Here is a 22,140-nt window from a genome sequence, read left to right as displayed (position 1 = left end):
GCTAAGCTACGTCACTCACCACGTGACTACCAGTGACCACACTGGGGGGAACGCCCGCCAGCCTCATCTTACCTGCCTTCCACATTGATCTAGGGCAGTGCTGCTTTTGCTCCTCAAGGTTTCTTACGGAACTTTTAAATAAACACACACGCATTCCACTGTGCAACAGCCCCGAAGGGCTTTGGCCTACCAAGCGACCGCTGCTCAGCCCGAAGGCCTGCAGATTATGAGGTGTCGTGTGGTCAGCACGATGAATCCTCTCGGCCATTATTCTTGGTTTTCTAGATCAGGGCCGCCATCTCACCGTCAGATAGCTTCTCAATTATAATCACGAAGGCTGAGTGGACCTCGAACCAGCCCTCAGATCCAGGTAAGATCCCTGATCTGGCCGGGAATCGAACCCGGCGCCTCCGAGTAAGAGACAAGCATGCTACCCCCACACCGCGGGGCCGGCACGACGGATGAACACCGCCCGACATGAACTATGCAGGAATTTATTACAATCAGAGTAGCAAGCGTGTTGTCATGTAAGGTCACGTAGCTGGCTATTTATTAGTTGAATTCCCTCAGCGCAAGAAGAAGGAATACGATATGTACAATAATCAATTGGGGAGATTTTTAACAGTATCTCCCCACCACCATCTCAACCAAAAAAATAGGAATATTAACGTTTAAAGTTTTCAGATATAAAAGTATTTTATAAAGAGTCATGATTTAGCTCCCAAATTAGGCACAAATATAAACAAAGAGAGAGTGAAGATAATGACACAAATTATGTGTTGTGTTATTTAATTTCTAATATATAATGAATTAGGACGAGGAAGTTAGAGGGAGGGGGTGGTTCTTGCATATCTTTCTACTTATTTCTTAATTACCCGGGGTCAGCACTTTGTATTGATTTAGCCTAATTTTTCTGCCCGATGTCCTTCCTGACGCCAACCCTATGTGGAGGGACGTATTCACTACTGTATTTTCTTTTAGGAGGTTTGTAGTGGAGCGTACTGTATGTATATAAAGGTGTGTATTAAGACGAACTCAAGCATCCAGTCCTGGGCTACAGGAATTAACCAGAAACGATTAAAATCTATAGCCCGGCCGGAAATCGAACCCGGGGCCTTCTGACCCTAAGCTGACCATTCAGCCAAGGAGCCGTATATGCATAGACATGTACAGAATTCAATTAATCTTTCTAAATATTTTCACTTCAGTTTTATTGGACACAGAAATCGACCAAATTATAAATTTAAATACTATTTCTCAAAATAGTTCTTACATTTAATCGCCCGGTTCATGAAAATGTAATTTACTGTATATAAAAGTGGTTCCAAGCTTTTCCAGCGAATATATTACAAACCTAAATTTATTTTAGTATCTAGAAGAATTAAACAATATGATTTTAAGCCATACAATTTACAAAACTCATTATATTGCACTAGGTGGTGTTTTATTATCTTACCTACTCTGTTCTGTACTCCTCTACTCAACCTATTTCTTTTTCTCCATCTTCTGAAACAGGTTCCTCCTCATATGTGGAATGGTTACTAGTATCCGTCAGCTCCTGGTACCAAACTACGTATCTAAAATCAATGTATCGAAGAACTGTTTTGACATCTTTCATTTTACCCGCTTTTCTCGCTAGTCACTAAATCTGACACGTACTCCAGGCTGCATGCAATAACCCTCTAAATGATCGGCAACTGAAATGTTTCATTTCGCATGTAGTTTGTAGATGGCCATAATAATACGGCTCAATGCCTCCAGCGTTGACGTCCTGTGTTCGATTTCCGGCCAAGTTTCACGTCCTTGATCTTTGTCTGAACATATACCACATAGGGTAGATGCTAGGAACGGCACCTGAATACCGTCCCGTGATAACCGGGAGAAAGGCACGGAAAGGAGAAGAAGAAAGAAGGACGAGAAAGTTCTGAACAAAATGACTTCTTTTTATAAACTCGGACATTTGTTACAGAATATGTTTGCAATGCCACTAACTAAACAGTGCATTCTTTTCCACATCATATAATGTTTCTTACGGACGCTTTTTAAGTACACATTTTTCGAAAAGTATTTTTTAAATGCTAATTATTCGGAGGGTCGCCCTAAGAACATCTTTTGCCCCTACTTTGCACCATATGTTATGAACCTGCGTGTGAGGATCTTCAAAAGGCAGAAGTATTCAGTCAGCAGTATGTAAAGATTGTTGGTTACAAGGATAATGTCGAGATAGAGGAAGAGACTAAGGCCAAAGAAGTAATAAAATTTACATATGATAACAATGACATTTACAATAAGATACAAAAGTTGAAAACTAGAAAAGCGGCTGGAATTGATCAGATTTCTGGGGATATACTAAAGACAATGGGTTGGAATGTAGTACCATATCTGAAGCACTTATTTGATTATTGTTTGGTCGAAGGAGCTATACCAGATGAATGGAGAGTTGCTATAGTAGCCCCTGTGTATAAAGGAAAGGGTGATAGACATAAAGCTGAAAATTACAGGCCAGTAAGTTTGACATGCATTGTATGTAAGCTTTGGGAAGGCATTCTTTCTGATTATATTAGACATGTTTGTGAAATTAATAACTGGTTCGATAGAAGGCAATTCGGTTTTAGGAAAGGTTATTCCACTGAAGCTCAACTTGTAGGATTCCAGCAAGATATAGCAGATATCTTGGATTCTGGAGGTCAAATGGACTGTATCGCGATTGACATGTCTAAAGCATTTGATAGGGTGGATCATGGGAGACTACTGGCAAAAATGAGTGCAATTGGACTAGACAAAAGAGTGACTGAATGGGTTGCTATATTTCTAGAAAATAGATCTCAGAGAGTTAGAGTAGGTGAAGCTTTGTCTGGCCCTGTAATAGTTGAGAGGGGAGTTCCTCAGGGCAGTGTTATCGGACCTTTATGTTTTCTTATATATATAAATGATATGAGTAAAGGAGTGGAATCGGAGGTAAGGCTTTTTGTGGATGATGTTATTCTCTATAGAGTGATAAATAAGTTACAAGATTGTGAGCAACTGCAACGTGACCTCGAAAATGTTGTGAGATGGACAGCAGGCAATGGTATGTTGATAAACGGGGCTAAAAGTCAGTTTGTGAGTTTCACAAATAGGAAAAGTCCTCTCAGTTTTAATTACTGCGTTGATGGGGTGAAAGTTCCTTTTGGGGATCATTGTAAGTATCTAGGTGTTAATATAAGGAAAGATCTTCACTGGGGTAATCACATAAATGGGATTGTAAATAAAGGGTACCGATCTCTACACATGGTTATGAGGGTGTTTAGGGGTTGTAGTAAGGATGTAAAGGAGAGTGCATATAAGTCTTTGGTAAGACCCCAACTAGAGTATGGTTCCAGAGTATGGGACCCTCAGCAGGATTACCTGATTCAAGAACTGGAAAAAATCCAAAGAAAAGCAGCTCGATTTGTTCTGGGTGATTTCCGACAAAAGAGTAGCGTTACAAAAATATTGCAATGTTTGGGTTGGGAAGAATTGAGAGAAAGAAGAAGAGCTGCTCGACTAAGTGGTATGTTCCGAGCTGTCAGCGGAGAGATGGCGTGGAATGACATTAGTAGACGAATAAGTTTGAATGGCGTTTATAAAAGTAGGAAAGATCACGATATGAAGATAAAGTTGGAATTCAAGAGGACAAACTGGGGCAAATATTCATTTATAGGAAGGGGAGTTAGGGATTGGAATAACTTACCAAGGGAGATGTTCAATAAATTTCCAATTTCTTTGAAATCATTTCGGAAAAGGCTAGGAAAGTAACAGATAGGGAATCTGCCACCTGGGCGACTGCCCTAAATGCAGATCAGTATTGATTGATTGATTTAATAGTATTTGGAAATCTAAATGTGTAAAGTGTTGAATGTGAGGAAAGGAAGGAACATTTTAAGGACGACACAAACACCCAGTCCCCAGGCCAGGGATAATAATCATTTACAATTAAAGACCTCTGACCCGGCCGGGAATCGAACCCGGGGCTGCCGGGTGACAGGCGGACGCGTTGCCCCCTTCATCGCGGGGCAGGACTTCGAAAAGTATGTTATATGAAGCAGGGCAAAATCTTCTAGCCGATTCCTGTCCTTGCGTTTCCAAAAATCTTCGATGTGATTGCCAAAGCCACCTCCGCAGATGCCATAAGAGTATTTAGAAGAGTGGAAAGTAAAGACTTCCACTGATATTTTGTTGCCTTGGCTCTAAATGGCACACAGTGATTAGCTCTACACCTGTCCATCTTTGCCCCCAGGAATGAACTTGTAATCACGGTCACTTTTGAGAGAGGCTAAGTGAACCTCAGGCCATTTGCAATTGGAAACTCGTTCCTTAGATTTTCAACTTCCTGACGGCCATTCGAACCCATGTCTTTTCCGGTGAACCGAGCACGTTTTTATGGTCTCGGCTTGGTGCCCCATGCGACGTTGAACCACTACAAAGAAAAGAGGATATTTGCATTTTCTGTCTCCTGTACCAAAACATTTTTGTTGAAATATTCCATCTATATATATAAAAGAACGTCCTGACTGACTGACTGACTGACTGACTGACTGACTGACTGACTGACTGACTGACTGACTGACTGACTGACTGACTGACTGACTGACTGATTCATCATCGCCGAACCAAAACTACTGGACGTAACGAAATGAAATTCTGAGGACACATTTAAATTACAATGTAGGTGCTCGCTAAGGGAGGATTTTTGGATATTCCATCGTTAAGGGGGTGAAAAGGAGGTGAATTTTAAAAATAAGCGTATCTCTATCTGAAAACATTAAAAATTTACAGATGTAAAAATTGGTATTTAGGATCTCCTTTAAAAATAAAGAAACGCGTATTTTTTATTGTTTTCAGAAATTCCCACTAGGTAGGGGGTGTAAAAAGGTGAAAAAGGTGTTGAATGCCTTTAATGAGGATAGTTATATCTGAGAAACTGAAGATATTACAGACCTGAAAATTGTATTTGGAATCTCCTTTAGAAATAAAGAAACACGTATTTTTTGTTTTCAGAAAATCCAATTAATGGGGGTTAAAACAGGAGTGACAAACTGGGTGTGTTATGGGGTTACCCGTGGAATGCAGAGGTGAAAGGAGGTGCGGGCTGGAATGGGTCTAACTACAAAGCTGAGATATTGATTAAAATTGCATTAAAGGTTATATTTTCAAAATTAGCAAAACAATTTTCACATAAAACTTCAGATTTAAACAAGTAACGACAAGTCAAATCAGGTACAATACCAGGAAAGCCAAGATTTAGAGATATTTTAACAATCTGGGCCACAAGTCCTAATTTTTACAGTTTCTGAGCACTCAGCTCACAACCACATATTACCAAAGGGCAGAAATCCCCTCATTACATGGAGCGCTTGCTCCCACCTAGCACTGTCAGGCCTCCTAGAGGCACATATCCAAATACAAGAAAGAGCTGACCCGCTCTCAATTTTTCAAGCCTATCAAAGGCCACAACGGACTTTACTATTAACTGCCCTCAAGGCACACTTACAAAGAAACAGGGGTATCTTGTACCCAACTCAATGGGCCTTAGTAGAAAAATAATAGGTTAAGTTAATGGCCCGCAACACCAAGTAGAATGGAGGCGAGTACTTGCACTCCTACATGGAATCTTTTAAAACCTAAGAGGCACTAGGCCGATGAACCAGGGGCTATTCCCAAACTACAGTATGGAGGTGACTCGTATAAGAAAATTTAATACATTAAGGAAGAAAAAGTTACCAAAACGTAGTCACCTCAAGGCAAAAATAAAGAGGAGCTCGAGAGGGTAAAGCACTCTCTATCCCCGATTTACAGTTAAAGATATATGAAGATTTACAAAAGTGACGGCAATTTACATGTTCGAAGATAAGTTACATAATCAAGGTTTCGGACCTTCCCCGCGGATTAAACTGCTGAGCTAGCAAGAAATAAAGATGTTAAGCGGCCATTACCTTGTTGAAGAGCTGCTGCCGGATGAAAGAGGCGCTTCCCGCCTCCTGCTTCTCTTCCATACACTATGCTAGATGTTGTTCGAGTGGCCCAGAGACAAGAAAATCAGCAGTTTTATACCCTCGTGGAAGATTCGAGACCTTTCATGAATAATCAAGCCGTACCCTCTTTCTTTATTGGTCCGTCTTGAAAATACACTCAAAGTCGAAGAAGAAATACATGATTGGTCAAAAATTAATTACAGAAATTCTGGATTGGCTAAGTTCAACACTGGTGGAAAGAAAATATTTATATTGCCAACCCACAAATGAAAGAACGAACTTTAGTAAAGAACAAACTTATGAATACAAAATTTCTTCAAATAAAGTTCTTCCACTTTGCACCAGGGTGCATGGTCATAGTTTTTTGTAGAGACATCTATCAGAGAATGTCCACACTTCTTGATCAATAGAAAACAAAACAAGTTGAACTTCACACAGTACTGACAACTTCGTAATCACAAAATTTACGGTAGTGACATCTTCTGAGAAAACTTATGAGTTGATACAGTTGTTAAAGTTCAGAGTTTCTCCTGTAGAGGAGTACTTTAAGGCGGAAAATTCAAATGTGCGGCGTAGAGGTGTACCAGCCGGTACAGGGTGAATTCTTTGAAAGACTATATCTACAGTATATCTCAGAAACGTAAAATGTTACAGACGTAAAAAATGGTATTTGGAATCTCCTGTAAAAGTAAAGAAACATAAGTGATATGTTTTCGGAAACTCCACTTAAGGGGAACTAAAAAGGGGGTGAAATTTTAAAATGAGCATGTCTACAGTGTATCTCAAAAACTAAACATACTGCAGAAGTGTAAAATGGTATTTCTTTTATCACTATTAAAATAAGGAAACATGTATTTGTTGTTTTTGGAAAAAACACTCGGGTGGAGGGGGGGGGGGGGTAAAATGACTGAAAATGGAGTTGAATTCTTTTTATTAGGATACTGATATCTCAAGAACTGAAGATGTTACAGACGTGAAATTTAGTATTTGGCATCACCTTTAAAAATAAAGAAAGTCGTATTTTTTTGTTCTTGGAAATTCACTTAAAGAGGGGTGGGGGTAGAATTGAAAACTGATTTGTATTATTTGAATGAAGATACTATTATCTCGAAAACGAAAGATGTTGCAGACGTGAAAATTGGTATTTGGTATCTACTTTTAAAGTAAAGAAACACATATTCCTTTGATTTATGAAAATCCAATGAAGGGGTGGGGGGTGGGGTGAAGGATTTGAAAAATTAATTGAATTAATTGTATGAGGATACTTACATCTAAAAACACTAAAGTTGTTACAGACGTGAAAATTGGTATTTGGATCTTCTAAAACAAAGAAAAACGCATTTTGGGGGGAAAGTCATCTTGGGGGGCAGGGGTGAAAAGGAGTTGAATTCCTGTTATGAGGATACACATCTCAAAAACTGAAGACGTTACAGCCGTGATAATTGGTATTTAGAAGATCCCTTACTAATAAAGAAACAAGTATTTTTTTTCGGAAAATTCACTTAAAGGGGGGAGGCGGAAGTATGAAAGGAAGTGAAAAGTTAATTCTTTTTAAGGTGTAACTTATATCTCAAAACTGAAGGTAACGAACGTGTACATTGGTATTTGGAATCTCCTTTAAGCATAAAGAAACACGCCTTCTTTCTCGGGGGGGGGGGGATCAGCTTAACGGGGATGGGGTGGAAAAGGAGTTGAGACCAATTGATTTTACTGTTCATAATGTACTTGATTCTGATCATAAACTGATAATTTTTAATCTTTCCTGGGTTCGTTTTCAAGAGCCATCTTTTCCTTCGAAGAACTTAAAATTAGATTACAGTAGATTCTCCTGGCACATAAATAAAAATTTAAACACATTTGAAATAAACAATAGGAATGCTATTGCCCGTGCAATTGTTCCCCTCTATAATAAGGTCAATATCGCCAGAAATCCAGCGCACTTGCCTACGGCCGACAATGGTACTGGTAACATTGTCAGCAATGACATTGGCAGCAGATGTAATTTACCGCCAAGTAGCGGTCTTGCATCTTGTTGCAGCGTTCAGAACATTAATAATAATAATAATAATAATTTTCAGGACCGTCGTCAAAATTTGCGGACCGCGTTGGGAACGGGTCCTAACCGGGTAATGACTACGAATGCAGTCCGTCCGCAGCTTCAGTACCGCCATGGCACCCAAGACGACACCACGCCGGATCTCCTAAAAGATTTATCCATATTAAAAATGCTTATAGGAAAAGGTGGCAAACATTTACGGACCCAACTGACCGGGCGGAATACCTGGAGCTAGGGCGGGAAGTACGAAATAGATTGCTGGAAAGAAAGATTGGAGGAACTTTGGCGTCAGATTGAGAATTTTTGCGGATTATATATAAAATGTTAAGCATGAAATTTTAAATTGCAGTATAATACCGTAGCGAAGCACGGGTATTTTGCTAGTTAGTCTATGTATTGCAAATATTTACGTACATACAGTATATATATCTTCGTTATAGTATTGCTATCGTGGTGGTGGTGGTGGTCGTGATTATTGTTTTAAGAGGAAGTATACCTGCGTAGCCATCCTGTAAGACTTGTTATGCCTTTCAGCTTTCAGCCTGTAACCCTCCGTTAATTCACTAAGCGTCCCCACACTTCATTTGCAACTATTTCTGTGACCTCGTAGAGTTCTAAACATCTGACCTATAAATCATTGACGTTTATGTCTGCAAATAATATAGTAATTATATTATTAATGTGTAATTATAAAATTGATATTTGCATCATTGTGAATTATTTTCCTTCTTCTTCTAGTCCCTATTCGTTCGTGATGTCGGCAACCATCTTGCTTGTGCTTTCTCTGCTGTGAGCTGGCTGGAGTAACTCTTCTGATGTCTTGAGCGTCCAGACTCTGAGGTATATTAGCCAGGAGATTCGTCTTCATTACGAATGCCTTACCGTTTTTAAGACCAATGTAGAGGCTAACACTCTACGAGATAACCAGAGGCTGCGGCTAAAGGTGAGAAAATTTCGTACCAGGGCTGTAATAATTATTCAGGAAGTGGAATATTCTTCCGATACAGGGCAGGAGATGGAATATATTTACGAAGAGTATTCACTATATTTTGAAGCAGATGAATGAAACTATTGATTTAGAGCATCATCCACTTTTACGTCGCTCATCTTAATTAATATTAGATGAGTCAGACCTCACGTCACGGACAAAGTTAACGATCTCCAAGCAATGTTGTCAGATTTAAAAGGAATGCTTCGGAGGAGAGAACTAACATATTTCCTAACATTAATTATAAATTTCGGCTAATGTTCAGAAATATGTCTTAATGTTTATAAAGGTCCTGAAAATGTATTTATACAATTTATATTGATATAGAATTTCGTAACAGTCATGCATTAAGCTTGGCTTCTTCCTCATCCACTTCCCGAATACAGAGTTGATCAACAGTGGCCTTACAGTTGTTTCACTATTGGTTTCACGATCTTTTAAAAAATCTAATTCCTTAAAACAATAATTCCAAAACAGTATTCTGTAAGTTATCCTCTATCTTCATCATCATCATCTGTTTACCCTCCAGGTTCGGTTTTTCCCTCGGACTTAGCGAGGGATCCCACCTCTACCGCCTCAAGGGCAGTGTCCTGGAGCTTCAGACTCTTGGTCGGGGGATACAACTGGGGAGTATGACCAGTACCTCGCCCAGGCGGCCTCACCTGCTATGCTGAACAGGGGCCTTGTGGAGGGATGGGAAGATTGGAAGGGATAGGCAAGGAAGAGGGAAGGAAGCGGCCGTGGCCTTAAGTTAGGTACCATCCCGGCATTCGCCTGGAGGAGAAGTGGAAAACCACGGAAAACCACTTCCAGGATGGCTGAGGTGGGAATCGAACCCACCTCTACTCAGTTGACCTCCCGAGGCTGAGTGGACCCCGTTCCAGCCCTCGTACCACTTTTCAAATTTCGTGGCAGAGCCGGGAATCGAACCCGGGCCTCCGGGGGTGGCAGCTAATCACGCTAACCACTACACCACAGAGGCGGACTATCCTCTATCTAATTTTTAGAAATGTTATTACGCCATTTATTCAAATGTCGGTTATATTCTGATTGCTTTTTTAAAAGTTTTTACAGGTAATTTTCAGCTATGGCAAAGAATTTAAATCTAGAGCAAAGAAAGTGGATACTAAAACGGTACCGGTATCGTATGTGTGAAAATGAGGAACAGGTGCGCACAACATAGCAAGGAGCATTTAACACTCCTCCACCTCCACTCCAGGCAATTTGTTATATAAAAAGTAAATCTGAAATCACAGGTTGGGTGGTTAGATGAAAAGTGTCTTTAACATTTTGTGATCAATCCATCGAAATTTACACGACGTGGATCTATCGAACTAAGCATAACAAGAACGGATTAGTGACGTAAGAACCGGCAGCAACGAGTAGCCACCACGGTTACCTGACCTAACACCAATGGATTTCTTTTTGGGGGGTTGTCGTAAGGAATAAGTTTTACGAGAGAAATTATCACAGATTGGATGTATTGAACGAGTACATCTCCGAAGATTTTTTGAAATTGATGCAGATAAGGTTTTGTATTGTACCGTCTGCCATAGTGTAATGGATTAAACTGTATTGATCAATGTACTGTGTAAGGCTACTTTTCGCCCATCCTGTATATCCCTATCCTGTAACGTACAGACTTTGGCCAATCCGTGGTGTGGGGATAATGTGCCTGCCACTTACCTGGAGGCCCCCAGTTCGATTTCCTGCCAGTCTAGCTTTTTAATTCTGGAATGAGGGCTGGAACGTGGTTCATTCTACATCGTGATACCAACTCAGGGTCTGTCTGATCTGAGAGATAGTGGAGCCCGTCACGAAAGTAAAAATTGTTGGAATCCGTGATCTAGACGTTAGGCCCCTTCAACAATCATCGTCGTCAAATAATTCGGCTAAGGTTGACGTCACATTGACCACGTGTTACTCCAAAATCTGCAAGTCATCTGACTGGGTAGTAGTCATATTGTGTGAGGTAGCTATCGGCTTGCATCCTTTCCATAAGACCTATCTGTGTCGGTGCGACGTAAAGCAAATTGTTAAAAAAATAAGTCTTATTGGCAAGCCACGGTCCATAATAGGTTGTAGGTTATGTGCAATGGTTAACCATTTTAGGAACTCTGCTCCAAGTTTATATCCCGCCAAAATGTACATCGTCCTCTTTGAGGGCTCCTAGGAATGACGTGATAAGTTTTGTATTCATAACCCGACGCAGCACTCGGAATATAACGTGCCCTGCAGCACATGATGTGCAGTCGTTTGTATCCATGAAATGTCCGACTCGTTGGCTGAACGGTCAGCGTACTGGCCTTCGGTTCAGAGGGTCCCGGGTTCGATTCCCGGCCGGGTCGGGGATTTTAATCTTAATTAGTTAATTCCATTGGGCCGGGGGCTGGGTGTTTGTGATGTCCTCAACATCACTGCAACTCACACACCACACATAACACTATCCTCCACCACAATAACACGCAGTTACCTACACATGGCAGATGCCGCCCACCCTCATCGGAGGGTCTGCCTTACAAGGGCTGCACTCGACTAGAAATAGCCACACGAAATTATTATTATCCATGCAATGAGAACGGGAAAACTTCGCGAGATTTAAAAAGATGTATAATACAAAACGCTAACGCATATCGTTCACAAAACATACATTCTTGAACTACAAGGAGTTACGTTGCAGTTTGCACCAAAATCTTCCAAATCGTCTGAATAACACTTTTGTCTTTTTTGTCTTGCATTTATATAAACCCTTGTTATTACTTGATTTCGACGTGCTGGTATCAAATCTGAAGTTAGATTTTTGTGTAAGCTACAGTTCTTATGCAATACTTAAAAAAAGCATCTGAAAGTATGTTTTTCGACATTCAGTTCAACATAATGAAGTTGGATGTCATCGTGGACACCATCCTGGTTAGAATATTACTCATGTATACATAAAAACATAATAAAATTGTATCAAATATGTTAAAAGTTATGAAATACAACAGAATAAAAGCACTTCTTTTTGCAAGTTGCTTTACGTCGCACCGACACAGATAGGTCTTATGGCGACGATGGGACAGGAAAGGGTCATGAGTGGGAAGGAAGCGACCGTGGCCTTAATTAAGGTACAGCCCCAGCATTTGGCTGGTGTGAAAATGGGAAACCACGGAAATCCATCTTCAGGTCTGCCGACAGTGGGGTTCGAACCTACTATCTCCCGAATACTGGATACTGACCGCACTTAAGGAATGCAGCTATCGAGCTCGGTAGCACTTATTTCAAATATAAAACATAAGTTATATAAAATACAATCAAATAGAACCATATATTTTTCTTAAAAATAACATTTCTATGTATTGGGTATAGGTGGAAGGAAATGATAATATTTTACATAAATGTATGAAAATTCAATTAGGTCCTTGCCAGGCCAGAGTTTTTGCTTTTAACTCTTGCTTTTGTGGACTTGCTTAGGACAATATCGTTTGATGCTCCAGCCGAGGGTTTAATGACTACTTGGTGTCAGAGAAGATCCTTCAGAATCTACAGGAAATTATCTGATGACGAAACCTATTTAAAATAATAATGTGTATGTAAAGATATGTGTAAACTATTAATTACTCTGTAGATAGTTATCTTTAATCTAAGTGTCGATTTTTCTCCAATATAAGAACCAACAGTCACGTGCGTCAACAAAACATATTCAAATTATAAGAAAACTAGAGCATGCACAAGAAAACGCATTTTAGATTGGTAATCAACGATGCATAAATACACAGAAACCGCTAGAAAAATTCATGCAACAGAAAATGAAAAGAATGTGTCCCAGTGTTATCACTAAATCATTCAAAATCGAGTATAACCACCATGACCTTCGCCTTCCTCTGCTTCTCTCACCCTCCATAGCAGAATCCATTACTCGAACAGATACTTGAGGTGCCTAATATTAAACACGGACATGCGCCACCCCTATTAAAATTGAGTTATGAATTTAAAATTATAGTATTTTTAATGCTCTCTTTGAATTAGTGGCCCATGACTTTCATAAACGAATATTTGTACTTTATTTTTAACAAAGAAATATGCAGTTTCTTTCATAATCGGACACCTCCAAACAGAGTTTCTATCAAAAACGGACATGACCGTTTCAGCCAATCAGATTGCTAAGAAGTGACATCAGACTGGCATGGCGACCATTTGTTTACATTCTCTTGTCGGTGCGTGCTTGGAAGTTTAGTGCTCATGTTTTCTCAGTGTTTTGCTTATAACATAAGAATTTGGGAAAATATTTTCGATTAATATGGAAGGCAATGTTTCGAAGTGTCCACCGTAAGGGGAATTGCAAGTAAAGGGAGCTTACTTTAGGCACATTTTTTAATACAGGGTTAAATTTCGGGTTTTCCTCTCCATGCACAGATGAGTGCACTACATGCTTGGAACTAGAGCAATGTATTAAGTTTGAAAAGAATGAAGAGGGAAAAAACAACCTTAATTTTGAAGAGAACTATCCTCAAAAAACAAGCAGAGAATTTTTATCGACAACTGAAGATAAAGAAGAGGACTCTCTCTTAATGTCCTATGATTGCCAAAAGAACCTTGCTTTGCCAAAATTAAGTGATCAGTCGGCTTATTATTCCAGACAACTTTACTGTTGCAAACTGTCTGTTGTAACAGGCACATCTCAAAGCAAGCTGCGCCCTGACAATGTGTCTGTTTATAAGTGGCTGGAGAATGAGGCAAAGAAATGAGAACTGATATTTCCAGTTATTGGAAACTCATATTTGCCGTCAGATAGGACTTTTGGTCTCAATGAGAAAGATCTGAAGAAGATGACGACCAAAATAAGTTCAGATGAATATCATGTTAGTTGTTAACAAAGTATAAGATTAAACTTATTTCTTTCATATATTCATTACATTTCTTTTAAAACAGAAGTTTACTATCATGCCATCCCGCAACTTTGTTTCAAAATACTGGGATAGTGTGTTTCAAAAGTGCACAATTACATGGATGTTTGTATCAAAATCGGACAAAAGTCAATCTTAGTTTCAAAAATGGACATCGTCATATTTGAACGTGTTTTACATTGCCTTAGAATGAAATTCTTAAGTGTCGACAATGGTTTTCTTGTTCAATATGGCACACAAAACGTTTCACACTCGTATCAGGAGGTTAACATAGAGAAACAAAAATGTGGCTCTACTGAAAAATTAACAAAATGGCTTTTGTCCATGTTTGATACTAGGCACCTCACTTATCCTCCTCGATTTGTTTGACATGCATTGTATGTAAGCTTTGGGAAGGCATTCTTTCTGATTATATTAGACATGTTTGTGAAATTAATAACTGGTTCGATAGAAGGCAATTCGGTTTTAGGAAAGTTTATTCCACTGAAACTCAACTTGTAGGATTCCAGCAAGATATAGCAGATATCTTGGATTCTGGAGGTCAAATGGACTGTATCGCGATTGACCTGTCTAAAGCATTTGATAGGGTGGATCATGGGAGGCTACTGGCAAAAATGAGTGCAATTGGACTAGACAAAAGAGTAACTGAATGGGTTGCTATATTTCTAGAAAATAGATCTCAGAGAATTAGAGTAGGCGAAGCTTTATCTGACCCTGTAATAATTAGCAGGGGAATTCCTCAAGGCAGTATTATCGGACCTTTATGTTTTCTTATATATATATAAATGATATGAGTAAAGGAGTGGAATCGGAGGTAAGGCTTTTTGCGGATGATGTTATTCTCTATAGAGTGATAAATAAGTTACAAGATTGTGAGCAACTGCAACGTGACCTCGAAAATGTTGTGAGATGGACAGCAGGCAATGGTATGTTGATAAACGGGGTTAAAAGTCAGGTTGTGAGTTTCACAAATAGGAAAAGTTCTCTCAGTTTTAATTACTGAGTTGATGGGGTGAAAGTTCCTTTTGAGGATCATTGTAAGTATATAGGCGTTAATATAAGGAAAGATCTTCATTGGGGTAATCACATAAATGGGATTGTAAATAAAGGGTACAGATCTCTGCACATGGTTATGAGGGTGTTTAGGGGTTGTAGTAAGGATGTAAAGGAGAGGGCATATAAGTCTCTGGTAAGACCCCAACTAGTGTATGGTTCCAGTGTATGGGAACATCACCAGGATTACCTGATTCAAGAACTGGAAAAAAAATCCAAAGAAAAGCAGCTCGATTTGTTCTGGGTGATTTCCGACAAAAGAGTAGCGTTACAAAAATGTTGCAATGTTTGGGTTGGGAAGAATTGAGAGAAAGAAGAAGAGCTGCTCGACGAAGTGGTATGTTCCGAGCTGTCAGCGGAGAGATGGCGTGGAATGACATTAGTAGACGAATAAGTTTGAATGGCGTTTATAAAAGTAGGAAAGATCACAATATGAAGATAAAGTTGGAATTTAAGAGGACAAACTGGAGCAAATATTCATTTATAGGAAGGGGCGTTAGGGATTGGAATAACTTACCAAGGGAGATGTTCAATAAATTTCCAATTTCTTTGAAATCATTTAGGAAAAGGCTAGGAAAGCAACAGATAGGGAATCTGCCACCTGGGCGACTGCCCTAAATGCAGATCAGTATTGATTGATTGATTGATTGATTGATTGATTGATTGATTGATTGATTGATTGATTTGCCTCACATGACCCCTTCATCGAAGCCAACTTAGGCGTGCAACTTTATCCATTGAGTTTATTCCTATTTTAGCCTTTATAGCCTCGTTTCGAGTACCTTTTGAACGAATGAAAATATAAAACATTCTTAGTTGATTAGTTAATTCACAAAGTCTTGCAGACTTAGCAATGAACATTTTATCTGTATTTAGTAATTAATTAGAGCTATAACTGGGAAGGAAGGGGCCTGAGCTGGACGTCACTACCTCGTTTTTGGCTAGAGCTGTTTTTTCTTCACATTGCGCCGACACAAGTGGGTCATATGGCGACGATGGGATAGGGAAAGGCTAGGAATGGGAAGGAAGCATCTATGGCCTTAATTAAGGTACACCCTGGTGTGACAATGGAAAACCATTTTCAAGGCTTCCAATAAGTAGGGTTCGAACCCACTATCTCTCGAATGCAGAATCACAGATATGCGGCCAACTCACTCGATGGAAAAAAACCATTGTAAAATACCGTAACACAGAGTAAATTGGAAAACATTTATACGTAATAACCTTAGTTGCTCTCGAAAGTCTTTGTAAAGGCCATAGCAAACTTTTAAGAGGGATGGACTGTATATTCCATAACCAAATGGGGCTAATACGGGAATTCCTTGATTTTGATGACGCCTTCGCAAAACAGGATACAGTGTCCACGACAGGTATCGAGGAAGGGAATTTCCATAGCGTTGCCTGATAATGGTTATATCTCTACCCCCCACAGGTTAAGGACAACGCCGAGCAGGTAACTTGTGATTAGGACGTGGAAAAACCTTGAATTAAAGTCACTATATCCAGTCCTTTATCGCCGAGGTATTTTGTAGCTCTCCTGATTAAAAGCCGGAGGTATTTCATAAGCCTGTATGGTTATAGACTACATAATTCATTTAGGAATTTATTCTCCCCCAGGAATGTTCTGAAAGTTAAATTTAACGTTCAAGGTAAAAAACGGAAAGTTTAAAACATTACATCTCCCTTCCTCAAGAAGAGATATTGTAAGGAAAGAAATGCTTGGGAGAAGGTAATACTCCACAAGTATGCACAATTCCTCAAATTGTACTTAAACTGGACTAGGATAGGCAATTCGCATAGAACTGACGGGATAAACTATGGATAACTGATAGAGACCAACAGAGTGACATTAAAAAAATGTTCTAGAAGTGTATATTTTCTGCACAGAAAATTGAAGAACTGACATCGCAAAGTACATGGCAGTTGTCAGAGTTTGCAAACAAACTCTTCGACAGCCTCTCTTACGTAGCATTTATCTTAAAACTTGTAAAGTTTACAGATGTATAACCTCCTTTAAAAATAAAGAAACATGTATTTTTTGTTTTCGGAAAATCCCAATAGGAGGAGTGTAAAAGGGCGAATAATGGTTTGAATGCCATGATTTTAATTAATCTACTGATATCTCAAAAATGAAGATGTTACAGACGTGAAATTTGATATTTGGATTCTGCTTTAAAGTAAAGAAACACGTATTCTCGAAAAATCCAATGAAGGGTGGGGGGGTGGGGGGTGAAAGAATAGAAAAATTAATTGACGTAATTGTATGAGAATTCTTACGTCTAATAAAAACTAAAGTTGTTACAGACGTGAAAATTGGTATTTGGATCTCATTTAGAAACAAAGAAAAACGCGTTTTTTTGGGGGGTGGAATCATCTTGGGGGGCGGGATTGAAAAGGAGTTGAATTCCTTTCATGGGGGTCACACAAATCAAAAACTGAGGAAGTTAGAGTCATGATAATTGGTATTTAGAAGATCCTTTACTATTAAAGAAACAAGGTTTTTGCCGGAAAATTCAATTGAGGGGAGGGGGAGGAATGTGAAAGGAAATGAAAAAAGTGAATTTTTTTTTTTTTTTTTTTTTGCTATTTTGCTTAACGTCGCACTGACACAGACATGTCTTATGGCGACCATGGGATAGGAAAGGCCTAGGGAGTGGAAGGAAGCGGCCGTGGCCTTAATTAAGGTACAGCCCCGGTATTTGCCTGGTGTGAAAATGGGAAACCACGGAAAACCATCTTCAGGGCTGGCGACAGTGGGGCTCGAACCCACTATCTCCCGATTACTGGATACTGGCCGCACTTAAGCGACTGCAGCTATCGAGCTCGGTGAATTATTTTTATGGGGATACTTATATCTCAAAACTGAAGGTAATAGACCTGAACATTGGTATTTGTAATCTCCTTTAAACACAAAGAAACATGCCTTTCGGTTATTTTTTGTGACGGGGGGGGGGGGGGTAAGTAAATTTAACGGCGGTGGGGTGTAAAAGGAGGTGAGAATAGTTGATTTTACTGTTCATAATGTACTTATAAGGAGCCTCCGTTGCTCAGGTGGCAGCGCGCCTGCCTCTCACAGCTGGGTTATGTGGTTCAAATCCCTGTCACTCCATGAGACATTCGTGCTGGACAAAACGGAGGCAGGACAGGGTTTTGTCCGGATACTCCGGTTTTCCCTGTCATCATTCATTCCAGCAACACTGTCCAATATCATTTCATTTCATTTGTCATTCATTATCCATTGCCCCAGAGGAGTGCGACAGGCTTCGGCAGCCGGCACAATTCCTATTGCCGCCGCCAGATGGGGGCTTTATTCATTCCATTCCCGACCCTGTCGAATGCTGGAAACAGGCTGTAGATTTCCGATGTACTTATTCTGATCATAAACCGATCATTTTTTATCTTTCCTGGGTTCGTTTTCAAGAGAAATCTTTTTCTTCGGAGAACGTTCTTAGATTACAGTAGGCCTACATTCTCCTGGCATATAAATCAAAATTTAAACACCTTTGAAATAAACGATAAACGATAGGAATGAGATTGACCGTCCAATTGTTCAACATGCACGGAATATGTCATTCGTATCACCAGATATCCTGCACACTTGGCTATGCGCGACAATGGTGCTGGTCACATTGTTAACAATGACAGTGTCCGACTCGTTGGCTGAATGGTCAGCGTTCTGGCCTTCGGTTCAGAGGGTCCCGGGTTCGAGTCCCGGCCGGGTCGGGGATTTTAACCATAATTGGTTAATTCCAATGGCTCGGGGGCTGGGTGTTTGTGCTGTCCCCAACATTCCTGCAACTCACACACCACACATAACACTATCCTCCACCACAATAACACGCAGTTACCTACACATGGCAGATGCCGCCCACCCTCATTGGAGGGTCTGCCTTACAAGGGCTGCATACGGCTAGAAATAGCCACACGAAATTATTATTAACAATGACAGTGGCAGCAGATGTAATTTACCGCCAAGTAGCGGTCTTGCATCTTGCTATGGGGTCCGGAACATCTATAATAATAATAATAATAATAATAATAATAATAATGTTCTGGACCGGTGTCAAATGTGCAGACCGCGCTGGAAACGGGTCCTGGACGGGTAATGACTAAGAATGCAGTCCAGCCGCGCGTTCAGTACCGCCAAGGCACACAACAGGACACCACGCCGGATCTCCTCAAGGATTTGATCCATATTAAAAATTCTTATAGGAAAAGATGGCAAAGATTTAGGGACCCAACTGACCGGGTGGAATACCTGGACCTAGCCCGATTGCTGGAAAGAAAGATTGAAAAATGGGAGGAAACTTGCCGTAATCTATTAGAAAACGAGTTAGATGGCGAATTTTGGCGGAATCTCTCAGATAACCAGTCAGATCGCGAATTTCGGCGGATTATATATAAAACAATAAGCATTCAATTATAAATTTCAGTATAATACCGTAGCGAAGCACGGGTATCTTGCTAGTCCTATGATAAAGAAGAACTCGTTATTTACCGCCGCTCACCACCCGACGTGAGCATTCTGGAGATAGTGGATTTGAACACAACTGTCGGTAACCCTGAAGTTAGTTTCCTGTGGTTTCCCATTTTTACACCAGGAAAATGCGGGGGGCTGCACCCGCCACGTCCGCTTCCTTCCCTTCCCACTCCTAGCCCTTTCCGATCCCATAGTCGCCTTAAGACCTACGGTATCTGTGTCGGTGCGACGTAAAGCCAATTGGAAAGGAAAAGTATATTCTTGTTGGCGATTTCAACAAGTCTATCAAATGGACATCAAATACTGCACGTACTATAAACTATCCTCTGAACACGTACGTTTTATCAGACATTCAGCATAACATGAAACTCACCAGGAAGAATGCTACTTTGTTCCTAGTTTTCTCCAGCCTCAGTGACGTCAGTGTAACGGTCGGCCGCACCCTATTTTCGTCTGACTATGACTCCCTTGACGTGTCCACCGCCTCCCCTACAGGGCAACACAATAGGCCTTGCCCATCAACGGGTCGACAGGTTCCACTTTGGGGCAAGTCCAACTGGAATGCGATTAACGAAGACCTTGGTTCACTACCTTGGACCGTTTTGTTATCAACTGGTAACACCAACTGCAGTCCGCCTCTGTGGTGTAGTGGTTAGCGTGATTAGCTGCCACCCCCGGAGGTTCGATTCCCGGCTCTGCCACGAAATTTGAAAAGTGGTACGAGGGCTGGAACGGGGTCCACTCAGCCTCGGGAGGTCAACTGAGTAGAGGTGGGTTCGATTCCCACCTCAGCCATCCTCGAAGTGGTTTTCCGTGGTTTCCCACTTCACCTCCAGGCGAATGGCGGGATGGTACCTAACTTAAGGCCACGGCCGCTTCCTTCCCTCATCCTTGCCTATCCCTTGCAATCTTCCCATCCCCCTACAAGGCCCCTGTTCACCATAGCAGGTGAGGCCGCCTGGGCGAGGTACTGGTCATAATCCCCAGTTGTATCCCCCGACCAAGGGTCTGAAGCTCCAGGACACTGCCCTTGAGGCGGTAGAGGTGGGATCCCTCGCTGAGTCCGAGGGAAAAGCCGAACCTGGAGGGTAAACAGATGATGATGATGATGATGATGATGATGAACACCAACTGCTCCGTGAGTACTTTCTACGACAATCTGTTCGCATCAATAAATTAACGAACACATACCATTTACTAAATCCCAATCAAATCGCTTTCAGTCCTGGATTAAAGACTCTTCTAAATTAATTATATAGAATAAGCAGCGCGCTTGGACTCTCTGGAAAACCAACCCAAATCCTTACTCCGTAATGATTTCGTCACCTTCACAGGCTCTCAGAACACCTCAAACAGGATTACAGTAGTTATGTAGCAGCGCTAACAGGGTCCGCCTCCGTAGCGTAACGGTTAGTGTTATTAGCTGCCGTCCTCGGAGGCCCGGGTTCGATTCCCGGTACTGCCAGAAGTTTAAGAATGGCAGGAGAGCTGGTATGTGGTTGAAATGGTACACACAGTTCACCTCCAATGGGGATGTGCCTGAAAAGAGCTGCACCACCACTTTACTTTCAGCACTAACAGGAAATTTAGGAATTTTAGGCCCCTCATATCTTCACGGAAAAGAACTCCTAGAAATCCAGATATTATGAATGAAAATAGTATACCAATTCCATACGAAATGAGATCACATCACTTACTTCAATCATCATCATCATCTGTTAACAGCCAGGTTCGGTTTTTCCCTCGGACTCTGCGAGGGATCCCACCTCTACCGCCCCAAGGGCAGTGTCCCGGAGCTTCAGACTCTTGGTCCGGGGATACAACTGGGGAGAATGACCAGTACCTCGCCCAGGCGGCCTCACCTGCTATGCTGAACAGGGGCCTTGTAGAGGGGAAGATTGGAAGGGATAGACAAGGAAGAGGGAAGGAAACGGCCGTGGCCTTAAGTTAGGTACCACTGCAGTCCGCCTCTGTGGTGTAGTGGTTAGCGTGATTAGCTGCCACCCCCGGAGGTCCGGGTTCGATTCCCGGCTCTGCCACGAAATTTGAAAAGTGGTACGAGGGCTGGAACGGGGTCCACTCAGCCTCGGGAGGTCAACTGAGTAGAGGTGGGTTCGATTCCCACCTCAGTCATCCTGGAAGTGGTTTTCCGTGGTTTCCCACTTCTCCTCCAGGTGAATGCCGGGATGGTACCTAAATTCCTAAAAATTAGGTGAGGTCGCCTGGGCGAGGTACTTGTTATACTCCCCAGTTGTATCCCCCGACCAAGAGTCTGAAGCTCCAGGACACTGCCCTTGAGGCGGTAGAGGTGGGATCCCTCGCTAAGTCCGAGGGAAAAACCGACCCTGGAGGGTAAACAGATGATGATGATGAATAATTGGAAGATTATGTGAAAAGAAAGCAGCCTAGCGGCTGGCGAGTAGCACTTGGCCCTGGAAGCACTAGCGACGTTGCCTGGTTGAACATCAACTGGGCGCTCCCTGATTTTCTATTCGTGGATGTATGTTGTTTCGTCAGTTGTTTAGAACCTTTATTGGACTTGCGCTTGATATATCAACGATTAAATTACGTAATATACAGTGTCTCGTATTGCGCTGTAAGTTCCGGTTTACGAGAAGGACCTCTTCCTTTCGTTAGTGATTAATAGATCGGTGCACTTCGCAGAATTATTTTGAAACTTTTTT

The sequence above is a fragment of the Anabrus simplex genome, chromosome 1 (assembly GCF_040414725.1).
Source record: "Anabrus simplex isolate iqAnaSimp1 chromosome 1, ASM4041472v1, whole genome shotgun sequence".
Taxonomy (NCBI): Eukaryota; Metazoa; Arthropoda; class Insecta; order Orthoptera; family Tettigoniidae; genus Anabrus; species Anabrus simplex.
Note: the sequence above shows the minus strand (reverse complement) of the source record.